Below are 13,027 nucleotides of genomic sequence, written 5' to 3'. Positions count from 1 at the left end.
CTATGCTAAAATGATAATGGTAAGAAAATCAGAACAACTTTATTTAATGAGCTTTTTAACCAATTGTTTAATTATTATCTTAGCAGGGTAACCTGGATCAACTAAGAACACTGATATTCAGGATTGTCTGATTCAATTTGAGGATTGAATCCATGCAATGCGGATGAGGATTGCATGCAATTTAGTCTGCAAAAGTGTTTGTTTAATCTAAGTCAGGCCCCAGAGTTGAAAAAAAACAACAGCACACTAAAAGATGCTTATCGATCTTTACCACAAGCAGCTGTGGGACACTCTGATCACTGCATGATTCACCTTGTACCTGCTTACAGACAAATACTTAAAACCATGAAACCAACAATTAAATCAGTGAGGACGTGGACTGAGGAAGCAAAGCTAAAATACAGGCTTGCCTTGATTGCACTGATTGAAATGTTTTTGAAGATACCTCTGCAGACTTAGATGAACTCACAAATGCTATAACATCATATGTTAGCTTCTGTGAAGACCTATGTGTACTGACTAGGAAGCTGTGAATATACAGTAACAATAAACCTTGGTTCACAGCTAAACTCAACCAGATATGTTGCTCCAAAAAGGAAGCCTACATTAAAGGTGATAGAATGCTGTGCAATCAGGCTAGAAACATATTAACAAGGAAGATCAGAGCAGCAAAAAGAAGCTACTCTGAAAAGTTGAAGAATCAGTTCTCAATAAATGAACTAGCAAACATGTGAAAAACTCTTAAAAATATCACCGGCTATGACAAACCTCCTTCCCAGGCTGAAGGAAATCAACAACTAGCAGATGACCTGAATGTGTTTTACTGCAGGTTTGAAAGGAAACTGCAGCCACCTATCTCCATTTCAGACACACCAACAACAGCCAAGCTTCCCACAACTGATCCCAACCCATTTGATTCAGAACCCCTGGTGATCATAGAAAAAGAAGTGCAAGATCTACTTCACAGACAAAAGCCAGAAGAAAAGCATCATGGATCCGCTGTTAGACCCCCTGCAATCTGCATACCGAGCAACTAGATTGACAGATGATGCTGTTAATATGGCTCTGCACTACATCTATAACATCTTGAATCTCCATGTAGACTTTAGTTCAGCATTCAATACCATCATTCCAGATATTCTTCTAACTAAACTAAACCAGCTAGTGGTACCTGAACACGCTTGCAAGTGGATCACAAACTTCCTAATAGACAGGAAGCAGCAGTGAAGCTAGGCAGAATCACATCTGATACCTGTACAATTAGCACAGTCCCTCCCCCCAAAGCTGTGTGCTCTCTCCACTTCTCTTCTTCCTATATAACAATGACTGCATCTCAAAAGCTCTCTCTGTTAAAATATTGCAAATTGCACATGATACAACGAATGGCCTCATTCGAGACAATGATGAATCCGCATACAGACAGGAGGTTGAACAACATGGTTTGTGGTGCAACTGGAACACTCTGGAACTAACACACTCAAAACCATAGAAATTGTGGTGCTGCTACCTCTTACAATACTATATAACACAGTATCAACAGTAGAGACCTTCACATTTCTAGGTTCTATCATATCTCAAGACCTAACATCAAAAACATCATCAAGAAAGCACAACAAAGAATGTTCTTTCTGCGCCAACTCAGAAGGCTCAAACTGCCCAAGGAGCTGTTGATACATCTGTACAGAGGAATTATTGAGTCTGTCATCTGCACCTCTATAACTGTCTGGTTTGGCTCTGCAACCCAACAAGACAGACACAGACTTCGGAGGATAATTAGGACTGCAGAAAAAACGATTACTATCAACCTGCCTTCCACTGAGGACTGTATACTGCATGAGTCAAAAAGAGGGCTGTGAAAATATTTACAGACCTCTCACATCCTGGATATAAACTGTTTCAATTCCTACTTTTAAAACAATGCTATGGGCATGATAGCACCCAGCCTCTTGCAGCACTCTGCCAGCCAAAATGGGGCATGGGAGTTAATTACAAAATGTGGGCTTTGCTTTGTGACATCCAGATCCAGTGAGCAAGGGGTATGAACTGCACAAAAATACATTTTTGTTTGGTTATCCACAAAGTCAGATGTACGCTAAATGTAGATTGACTTTTAGCTACATATCTCCCCAGCAAACACCAAATTTTGAAGCTCCAGATAAAGAGGATTCATTTTAGGATGAGTAACCACAGTTTGCATATTGGAGATTCCTAAACAAATGCTGGGAAACTCTGTATTTTAAAGAACATTTGAGGGAGCGGTACAGAATAGCCCTTCTCTGCCTGAGGCTGTAGAGGCTCAGCACCAATCAAAACACTTTTTCTGAAGCAACTGATCAACACTGACAGGTTAAGCCACTAGTATATGAAAATAAGAGCACTCCCTTCTAGGATTGATGATGTTACCTAGTTTGGTAATGAAATCTCTGCAAGAACACTTTTTGGTTAGAGGGACTCAGGGGTGGGATTCTACCAGTTCGGATGAGTTCTATAGAACCAGTTGTTATGATTCTGCGCAGTTCGGAGAACCAGCAAATTGCACACTGGCTGGCCCCGCTCCTCTCTGCCCACCGCTCCCCTCCCTGACCAGTCAATCCTTATCACACATGTGCAATATGGCTGCCTTCAGCCTGCTTTTGCCCACCCGCCATGCCAGCCATTGCTCCCTACCTTCGCGATTCATGAGTGAGGGTATGCAAGCAAGTCTCAATCGCCTACCTGTTGCCGCTAGTCACCTTCTCCCCCCCCACTTGCCTTCGCTGCAGAATGCATGAAGCAGCTCCCTGTCAACTCTGGCCGGGTCAACGGCTGCTTCTCTCCTCTGCTAGCTAGGAGAGTGAGAGAGTCTTTCTTGGCACAGCGAAATTTAGCTTATTTCTGTGCAAGAAAGACTCTCTCGCTCTCCCAGCAAAAGCAGCAGGAGAACGTGTGGAGAGGCACTCATGTTGGTTCTGGCTGGGTCAGCAGCTGCTTCTCTCCCTGCTGGTCTAGCTGGGAGAGTGAGAGTCTCTTTCCTGGTTGAATTCTGTTCCTCCCTGCCCCCCTGAGCCATTTCCCGAAGGGAGGGGACTTGCAGAACCCAAAGCAACAACTCCTGGTTGCTAAAGTACATTTTACTGTGCTGCACAAGACAGTTTCCCAGGGCCCCGAGGGCCATCCTCCCTGAGCGCCACTGGCACCACTCTGAAGCTTTCCTTCGGGATGGATCAGTAAGTTCTTGCTTTGTTCCCCAGGAAGGGCTCCGTCATGGAGGGCTGTGTCTTTGGGCCAGGCACTTTCTGTTGGGCTTACTACCTCGCATGGGGTGGCGGGAGGAGGAAGTGTGTGGTGGGGAAGGCTGTCTGAGGTTCTTGCAGCCAAAGCCTGGAATATTGGGATGTCTGCAAATTTGCATTTGTATGAGGATGCTTGCCCCATGTGACACTGCTCACCTGACTGGCCAGTATGTCAGAAGAGAAGGAGGAAGGAAAACTTGGCAAGTGGTCTCCTCCTTCTCCGATATTCACACAGAGCATGGACACATGAGGCTGGGACCCTCTGTGCATGGGCGAGTTCCTCCGGCGCCATGCATATACAATGTGTGCACAGTACGCTCTGTGCGTATGTTGGAGAAGAAGAGTTGCCAAACTTTTCTTCTTCCCTTTGCAGTATGAAGGCAGCCACCTCAGTCTGTCCCTTTAAGGTACCTCAACGTGGGGGTCGGGGTGAGGAGAGAGCATAAAGGGACAGCCAGGCCACAGGAGCTGCCTTCTGAGCAGTTCCACTGTGAAGGGAAGGGAGGAAGAAAAGTTTAGCAATTCTTCTCCTCCTTCTTGGGTACAGCGTGCACACACGGCACTGGGAGGTTCTTCTGCAAGGAGACGGCACGTGAGCAAGTCCCTCCAGTGCCCTCCAATGCCATGTGTGCATGCTCTGTGTGTATGCCCAAGGAGGAGGAGAAGAGTTGCCGAACTTTTCTTCCTCCCTTCGCAGCACAAAGACAGCCCCTGAAGCCTATCCCTTTAAGGTACTTCAACATGGGGGTGGGGTAAGGGGGGACCATAAAGGAACAGCCAAGGCACAGGAACTGTCTTCCAAGCACCTCTGCTGCGAAGGGAAGGAATAAAAGTTTGGCAACTCTTCTCCTCCTCGAGTAGAGCATGCACACATGGCCCATTCCCTCCCCACTCCACTAACCTGCTTTCCAGCTCCGTTCCCCTGGGCAGGGCAACAAAAGAAGACACAGCTGATTGCCGGGGGGGCTGATAGACCGAAGGCAGTGAATATTGGGTGCCTCAGCTTCACAGCTGATCGGCACTGCTGATCCATTTGCAGCCTCACAGCTAATGGCGGCAGATGAGCGGGGAGGTGCTGGGATTCCTGGGAGGGGTGGGGCAGGGCCAGCCAATGCTGGGATTTGCTGATTCGCCAAACTGCGCAGAAAATTAACATCCGGTTCACCCAAACTGGTGTGAACTGGCTGAAGCCCACATCTGATCACATGACTCTGGACACTGCAACCATCATAAATATGAGTCAATTGTCAAAAACCATGTGACCATTTTGATCATGTGACCATGGGGATTCTGCAATGGTTATAAGTGTGAAAAATGGTCATATTTTTTTCAGTAATGTTGCAACTTTGAACAGTCGCTAAATGAACTGTTGTATATTGAGGACTACCTGTACTTTGCAGACACAAATCTAATCGTCCATTCTATCTCAGGTGAATGGCACTTTGACATTAGTTATGTAGGTCCAGTGCTGAAATAAATGTTTTTTCTGAATCTATAATACAGTCCTAATTAAGCAGCATATATGTGATCTCTTGTTTCTAAAACGATTAGAGTTTCTATCAGAATGCAATGCACTACTTAATTTCTGTATTTTACTATTAATCACTATCACATGTGAACTCAAACATCTTCTTGCATCCTTTTTATCAAAATTAAAGAGATTCAACATATACTTCACTTTGAATTCAAATAGCATAGTGAGTTGAAACTTTGGATACCATGCTGCATGCATGCAAACTGTTATAACTGCTGTCATGTAAATTTTATTTTATGTCTTCTCTGAAGCAAGACTATTTATGGTTTCAATTTTCTTTTCTGTATTAATAGTTCTATTAATTCTAAATGCTCTTACGTTCAGGATCACTTCAGCTTTTGTTGCCCTCTCATTGCTGTGCTGTGTTGTGCAGAATCGATCCTCTAGAGGCAGGCTTGTCACTCTATGTAAAGTATAGAAAGAGAAGGGAAAAGGAAAGGTAATTAGAGAGGGGAGGAAAGGACGTGAGAAAAATGGAAGGTTATATTATAGAGAAGGCAAAGAGAAACTCAGTTGCAGCTAAATACTTTGGTTCTTTGAAGTCCAAACATTCTGTTTCCTGGGCATATGTAATGATTTAACAATATACTAAGAACTATGATACGTCATCGGTGACACCATTTGCCCTAACAAAGAGGTGGGTAACTATTTTTTTTAATTTGGCATTTTTCCTAAATAAGTTTGTTTTCTTTGAGAGTTCCAAAGGACATGCACCACAATTTAATTGGATCAGCAGAACCAATTTTTTTTCTCATTGTGGGAAGAGGGGCAGGACAAAAATTGACAGAGAAACCTCATATTTTGGTTTTTAATTAAAAATCCTTTAAAATAAAAATCATAATCTTGAAATCCAACCTTTCTGTCACTAAATTTTACTTGTATAACTCTGAGGTATTTTGGAAAGCTGAAGACTATATTTGCCAATCCCACCTCATAAAATGTACTTCTATTTAAGCATATTGAACTCAGTAAGAAATAATTTTGAATTTGTATATGTCAAATAAGTGGATTGAGTCATTGAGGCCTGTTTTTGCAGGGAGAGGAGCTTTAAGTCAAACTTGATTCCTGATGGCTGCCTGGACAAATTCCTACAGCTTTTGTTAATTAAGATTTTGTTTTCATACTGATAACTTAATCTCTTTCATTGAAAACATTTCCATGAATAATATTGATTCATAACATAAAAAATGTTGATGTTGGCTCATTAGATATGTGTTTCCAGACACATTATGATTCAAGTCTATGAAATCATGGCTTCTTTAACAATGGTTTATTGAATACAAACATTATGTTTAGCTTATACATGTAATTCATAAACTATAATTTATAAATCAGAATAGTACGTTCACATAACATACTAGGCCAAAGCTAAAATGTAGTTAATGCGTGGATCAAGCCTACTGCTTTTTAAATAAATCATCTATTGGCAAGTTGCAAATAAATTATTTAAAAATAGAATTCCAGGTTAACAGAGATTCAGAAGAAAATGGATGTTCAATGCAGACATCAACACATGTATTTATTTATAAAATTTATTGGCTGCCCATCTTGCCACAGGGTACTTCTGAGTGGCTTACCTACCATCTTAAAAAGGTAAAAACTATACAAAATCTAAGAGACATAAAATATATTTTAAAGAATCAATTACTGAACGCCAATTAAAAGAATGTGGGGAAGGAGGGAGTAGTCTATCAATCACCCCTTATGTGAAACCCCTCCATTGAAGTCCCAAGCTAACTTGCAGAGCCAGGTCTTCAAGCTCTTGTGGAAGGTCAGGAGGGCTGAAGCCGGCTCACTCAGGAGCAAGTTGTTCCAAAGGGCAGGTGCAATGGCAGAGGTGGCTTTTTCTCCTAGACCCTGCCAGCTGGAATACCCTGGCTGATGGAGTCCGCAGCATGCCTCCTCTGCTGGTATGGGTGGGGCAAGCCAATCCCAGTGGGATAAGTTGGTTCCTCAAGTAGCCTGAATCCATGCCATGAAGGGCTTTAAAGGTGATTACCAACAGAAGCAAACTGACAGCCAATGAAGGTCATGGAGCAGTAGTGTAACATGGACCATCTTTGGACTCCAAGAACTGTCCACGCCACTATACTTGCACTAGCTATAGCTTCTGAATGCTCTTCAATGGTAGCCGCATAGACAGCACATTGTAATAGTTCATCCACAAAGACTCCTAGTCTAGGAGAGGTAGCAACTGGCACACAACCCAAAGTTGTGCAAAGGTTCTCTTAGCATGACTGCCACATGCTCTTCAATCAGGAGTAATGAATCCAGGAGAACCCCTATATTGTAGATGGGACCCTCTAGGGTAGTGTCACCTCATCCAGAACTAAAGATGACAAAGTTCCAGATCTTTTGGCTCCATGCACCCAAAGCCAGGGTTCAGCCAAAGCCTGTTGTCCCGCTTTCAAGACCCCACAACCTCCAGGCATCATAAAAAAATCAACAGCATCACTTGGGCCACCAGGGGTAGAAATATGGAATTGAGTATCACAGCATACTGCAAATACTTCAATCCATGGTACTGGATGATCGCACACAATAGCTTCATGTAGATCAGGGGTGTCAAAGTTGTGGCGCTCAGACTGGATGCATCATGCGCTGACCACTCCCACCCTGATTTAGCAAAGTTGTGATACATCATGTGATGACAACATGACGCCCTGATGTAGATATTAAAAAGAAGTGGAGGAAGTACTAAGTCCTGTGGCATGCCACAAGATAATGGTTGAGAACTGAATCTTTCATTCCCTGTTAATAGTGACCAGCCTTAGAGAAGAAGCTGAACCAGAGCAAAACTGTGTCACCCAGCCCCAGTAGTCAGCCCAAAAGGATACCATGGTCAATCAAAGGGTGCTGAAAAGATCAGGGGAAGCAAGGATGGTTGAACTACTTTCATCTCACCCCCATCAGAGATCAACAAATGCAACAATGGCATTTTTATCCTGTAACCAGGCCTGAATTCTGACTGAAAGAGGTCCAGATAATCTGTTTCATCTAGGACTCTCTTAAGCTGCCAGGCAACCATATTTTCCACCACCTTTCCTAAAAAGGGAAGATTAGAAGCAGGATGAAAATTGTCCAAATAGGTGGGATCAAGTGATGGGTTTTTTTTTAGGAAGGGATGAACCAGGGCTCCTTAAAAGGCCCTCAAAACGTCCCCTCCTGTAATGATGTATTATTAATCATTGCCTGAATCCACCTGCTAGTCATTGTTCTGGAGGCTGTCACTATCCAAAAGGAACAACGATTTAACTGACAGGTAGTGGCACTGACAGCATTAAGGATCCTGTCCACTTCCTCAGGTCCAACAGGGTCAAACCATTCCCAGACAACTGTGCAAGACCTTGTCCCAGGTATCTCATATGGAATTGCCTCATGCATGAGATCTAACTGGGAATGAATCCAAGTGAGTTTGTCTGTCAGTTATTAAACAAATCCCTCTCCTAAAGATGATATAAAATAACCAAATGGAATAATCATAATCTGTATTATTAGATTAAATCTACACAGATCATGTAGATCTTTCTTGGCTTTTTGTATTATCTAACCTGATGTCATATTTGGGTAGATTCTATAATGACACTTTGGATGGTCCTAATAAAAAGAGCTAATTTGATGGAATTGTTAAAGGCTGGACCAGTCTAGAAACTTGGAGAGTCTTGCCTTAGGCCCAAAACCAACCAGGTAATTTTGGGCTAGTCACACTCTGTCTTAGGAAGAAAACAGTGGCAAACCACTTTTAAAATGATGCCAAGAATATAGGGACTTATCCGATTGATCCCCAAAAGTCAAAACTGACTGAAGGCACAACACAAAATGAAACAGGTTAACCATCTAATCACAGACAGCGATTTTCCTCCTTGACAGGCTCATCAGGTGGTAAGTTTCCATTGGCTGCAGTTCTAATATAGATACAAATATTACAGAGAAGGTAACAAGTGTGAAAAATGTTTATGTTACTTAACATCAGATTTTAACTAGGGATATATATGTACCTGTGTGTCTCCGTCTTTAAGTCTATTATTGTGAAAGAGAACCGTAAGAATTCCCCCGTGATACTGGGAACGGAATGGGGGGGGGGGGAGGTGTCCTTCACAAGCGAGTCATAAAGGTATAAAAACCGCCGCAGCCATCGCCAGAAATGGAATTGCGCCCATAATAGTAAGCAAACTCCATGTGTAAAAGTTAATATCGTAATCAAAAAAGGGGAGGGGCATATAACCATTTCGCATTTAAACAACTGTAAGCCAGGAACGACTTTTCCCCAAGAAACCCCTCACCTTCCTATATTTGGTCTGCCTGCCCCAGGCGCGTTCGCTCTTTCTTTCTCTCCAAGCCGTCGGGTAGCGTCTACCCGTTTCCGTAGCAACCCCATAGTTCCTGTTTAGGGAAAAGAGAACGAGCGAACGAGCGTGCGCACTATGTCGTGATGGTAAAGAACCACAGAGATAGGAAATTATAGATAACCTTGAACGATTTTTTTTTTTAAAGCTAGTTTTTCCTTAGAGAAGCCATCTTTATTTCGCCTCGCAGACTTTTGAAGGAAAATATCACCGAGGAATTTATTTCACTGACCCTTATTGTGAATTGGGGTTTTTTAATGTTTAAAATGAGCCAATAAATATTCATCATATCAATAAAAGATAATAAATGCAGCTCTGGATTGATACCAGGTGTCTTTGGTGCGCCCTGAACTTGTTTTCTTTGCAGACGTTTACCCAAACTAGGTAACCTCATCCGTGATAGAAGGGAGTGCAGATTGCTGTTTGCATTCACTTAGAGGCGATTGTGTGCGCGCATACTGTAATTGAGATCGGCTGTGACAGCAGTGATGGATTTCTTCGATTATTATTACAGTATCGAAGGAGGAGTCCGTGACTCTCATGTATTAAATGTCTGAATCAACAACGAGCCTTATGCGCCAATCGAAGAGAGGGCGCCAAAGATGCTCGGAAGAGGCGCTTGAGGATCCGTGCCTCGCAGGGAGGAGGGCAGGACCGAGCTTATTTAGCTGTCCGCAGTTCACGCGTTGATACTGGAGTAGCTGTTGTCTTCGTCATTGGTTGGTCTCGTCATCATGCGCAAAACAGGCCCGCTTCCCCTGCCTACCCGCAGGCGGAGTGGGTGGAAGCGTAGGCGCTTCCTTGGGTGGGTGTTTGTACTTATCGGGCTGTAAATTGGCCAGCCTTTGTGCGGGAATTCATAAACGCCTTAATTAAAAAAAAAAAAAAGTGCGGAGGCGAAAGACAACCCTACCTCTCTTACAGAAATACCGTGTAATTTTACTTTGGTATACTCTACAGGTGATTGATTGATGTGCACGTACATAAGTGTCCATACTCCGTCAGCTGACGTTCACAAGATCCAAAGGTAGAAAACTGGCCAAGGTATTTCGTTTGGTGGACAAATGAATACTGACCTGAAACGGTGGAAATTTGAATTTCGTGCCTTCTAAATTATTGGTATTGCAACAATCAACTAGCTTGCCAATTGCCAAATTTTCATATCAATTTTTTCCACTGTATAGGCATATTAACGAACACAATGCATATAAGAATAAAAGGATCTTTCCAATTCCTTTCTATTATGTATTCTATTCCAAATGAGAACTTATTTATTTAGTGTATGCCATATCATACATGGATTAGCAATATATATTAACATATCTAGATTAATAGAATCCAATAAAATATAAATGTTAAAAAGACCTATGTTCAAACATTAACATCTCTGGATCATCTAACCATTGAAACCCAGGATTGTTTATATTTTAAAAAAATAGATTCCAGATTGGTATATGTCCTTAGTTTAGCTAATCACAATGTGATCTACAGTTTGATGTGAGACCCTCATAAAGTGTTAAAGTAACACTTTGAGAAAGATACTGTGCCCCATTTATACAGAGTATACCGGCAGATGCCATATAAGGTGCAAATCCTATTCAGGATTGTCCATTGCTAACTTGGTCATTCAAAGCTTGGCACCATTTTTGTGGGGTCATTTATATGTCTTCCTATATCTGGGCGTTCAGCAACCCATTTGGCTTTCCATTGGGAATCTGTTAAAGTTGTTGGGCAGATGTCATGCCAGTGCCAGTGCCAGTGCGGGTTTCCTGAATTTGAGTCTTCTTGCTAATAAATGTGGAAGATCAGCAGGTACCAGTAGGAGTTGTTCATAATTTTTCTGTATTCCCTCACTAGTGCATCTTGCCTTTGTAAAGCTGGCAGTGCTATATTCCTCAGAACAGGAAGCCAGCAAGCCAGAGTGGTTTTAATACCTCTGCTTATCATCGTCATGGTGTCATTGAGTCTGTCGTCTTAACTTCCTAGTATGGCAGCTATTAAACCATACCAGGGCACAGTATGCTGCTGCAGAGTAGATTAATCTTAGTGCTGATGACCTAAAGGTAGCAATTGGGGTTTCTCATTTAGTTACACATAATTTATGGAGGGTTATTGTTAATCGCAAAGTCTGTCCGACCCATCATCACTGTATGGACAACCTTCCTCCAGGCCTTCCTGTCTTCTACCATCCCCTGGAGTCCATTTAAACTCACATCAACTGCTTCAGTGACTCCATCCAGCCACCTCATTCTCTGCCGTCCCCTTCTTTTGCCTTCAATCGTTCCCAGCATTAGGCTCTTCTTCAGTGTGTCCTTCCTTCTCATTGGCCAAAGTATTTGAGTTTCATCTTCAGGATCTGGTTTTCTAAAGAGCAGTCAGGATTGATCTCTTCTAGGATTGACCAGTTTGATCGCCTTGCAGTCCAAGGGACTTGCAGGAGTCTTCTCCAGCACCATAGTTCAAAGGCCTCAATTTTTTGGCGCTTGGCCTTCCTTATGGTCCAACTTTCACAGCCATACATTGCCACTGGGAAAACCATAGCCTTGACTATACACAATTTATGGAGTATGCTGTTCCTAATATTGATTTTTTGCCACTGTATTCTTTGGCCCAATGTTACTCCAAGATACTTTTTAATGGGGATAATAGGGGAGTAAGTTTTTCTTTCAGTGGATCAGGATGGGGAACGATGGCCCTTTTATGACTTGTGGACTTCAATTCCCAGAATTCCTAAGCCAGCTGTGCTAAGGAATTCTGGGAGTTGAAGTCCACAAGTCATAAAGTGGCCATAGTTTCCCACCTATGAGGTAGATTGGTGGGGGGGCTTCATTTGCTAGTTTGTTGTTAAGGTAGAAGCACATAGTTAATGTTTTGCTGGTGCTAAGAGCGAGCCTCCAGTTAGTGAAGAATTTTTCCAAGATTTCAAGGTCTTTGGATAGGAGGCTGTGAGCTACCTCCATGTGTTTTTCTTGTACTGCTATGGTCAATAATCAGTGTGTCTAAATTTGTGCCCCCTTGTCACCAACATTATTTCGTATAAGGTGAATAGTGTAGCTGCCATTACAGAGCTGTGGGGGGAGAGTATTGTTTTACCTTATTTTTCTTTTCCTATTATTACCACTCAACTTGTTATCAATTAGTCAATAGAAATTTTTTCAGGGGATAATATGGCACAGTTTGCCCATCCTTCCAAACTGTTTATGCTGCAGCTATGTCTATGAACACATATCTGATTTTGATATTCAATATAGCCTGTTAGGCTTAGCACCTAACTAACTTGGTCCTGTCAAAAGCTGGCTTGTTTCATGGTAGATGTTCATCTGTTATGGGACTTAGCCTGTTTATAATTAATTTTTCCAGGAATTGTACCAGGAGCTCAAAAGGGAAATTGGGCAGTAGATTTCAATTCTGTCTAGTGGTTTGCCAGTTTTTAGAGGTGATATTATTTTAGCTTTTTTAAATTCTGGTGGTAGGCAGCCATTAGAAATTACGTACTTCTGAGAGGAATTTACCAATCCAGTTCCGTGCACGCCTCCAAGGGTTTATCAGGAATTTTGGATGAATACCATCAAAGCCTGGTGCTTTACCACATTTCAGACTACCAATGACAATGACAATTTCTTTTAAAGAGAAGGGGCAAGAGTGCTTGACCACCAAAAAGGTGAAAGTGCTTTTTTGGTGAGACTGGAGTGTCCTTTCACTGTTGAAGTTTTGAAGCAAGATAAAACTAGAGACTGTTTGGTCAGGAGTTATATTGGATGTTTCTTGTGTCGGTTATCTAGCTCCACTCACTTTTCTTAAAAGGTTCAATGCTTTCCTGCTGAATTTGCTGAAATTTAGTGATTCTGTGTTTTATTCCCACTTCTTACATTGAG

At 42.3% G+C, this 13,027-nt stretch overlaps 1 protein-coding gene across 3 annotated transcripts in view; it reads right to left on the bottom strand.

The window, feature by feature from the left end:
- MARCHF10 (membrane associated ring-CH-type finger 10) overlaps positions 1-9,206 on the bottom strand; it is a 78,867-nt gene extending 69,661 nt beyond the window's left edge. For 2 of the 3 annotated variants that reach the window (XM_026717295.2, XM_087917331.1), the window contains exons 1-2: positions 9,090-9,192; positions 5,125-5,209 (exon numbers count right to left, since the gene is read on the bottom strand). The gene's annotated coding sequence lies outside the window, so the exon portion shown is untranslated. Of the gene's footprint in view, positions 1-5,124; positions 5,210-9,089 lie in introns of all 3 variants that reach the window. The other variant, XM_087917330.1, reaches the window with a different exon arrangement.
- Positions 9,207-13,027: the final 3,821 nt, after the last annotated feature.

The sequence above is a fragment of the Pseudonaja textilis genome, chromosome Z (assembly GCF_049901715.1).
Source record: "Pseudonaja textilis isolate UNSWEBS1 chromosome Z, rPseTex1.2, whole genome shotgun sequence".
Taxonomy (NCBI): domain Eukaryota; kingdom Metazoa; phylum Chordata; class Lepidosauria; order Squamata; family Elapidae; genus Pseudonaja; species Pseudonaja textilis.
The sequence above is the reverse complement of the archived record's forward strand: the minus strand, read 5'-3'. Positions and strand labels throughout refer to the sequence as shown.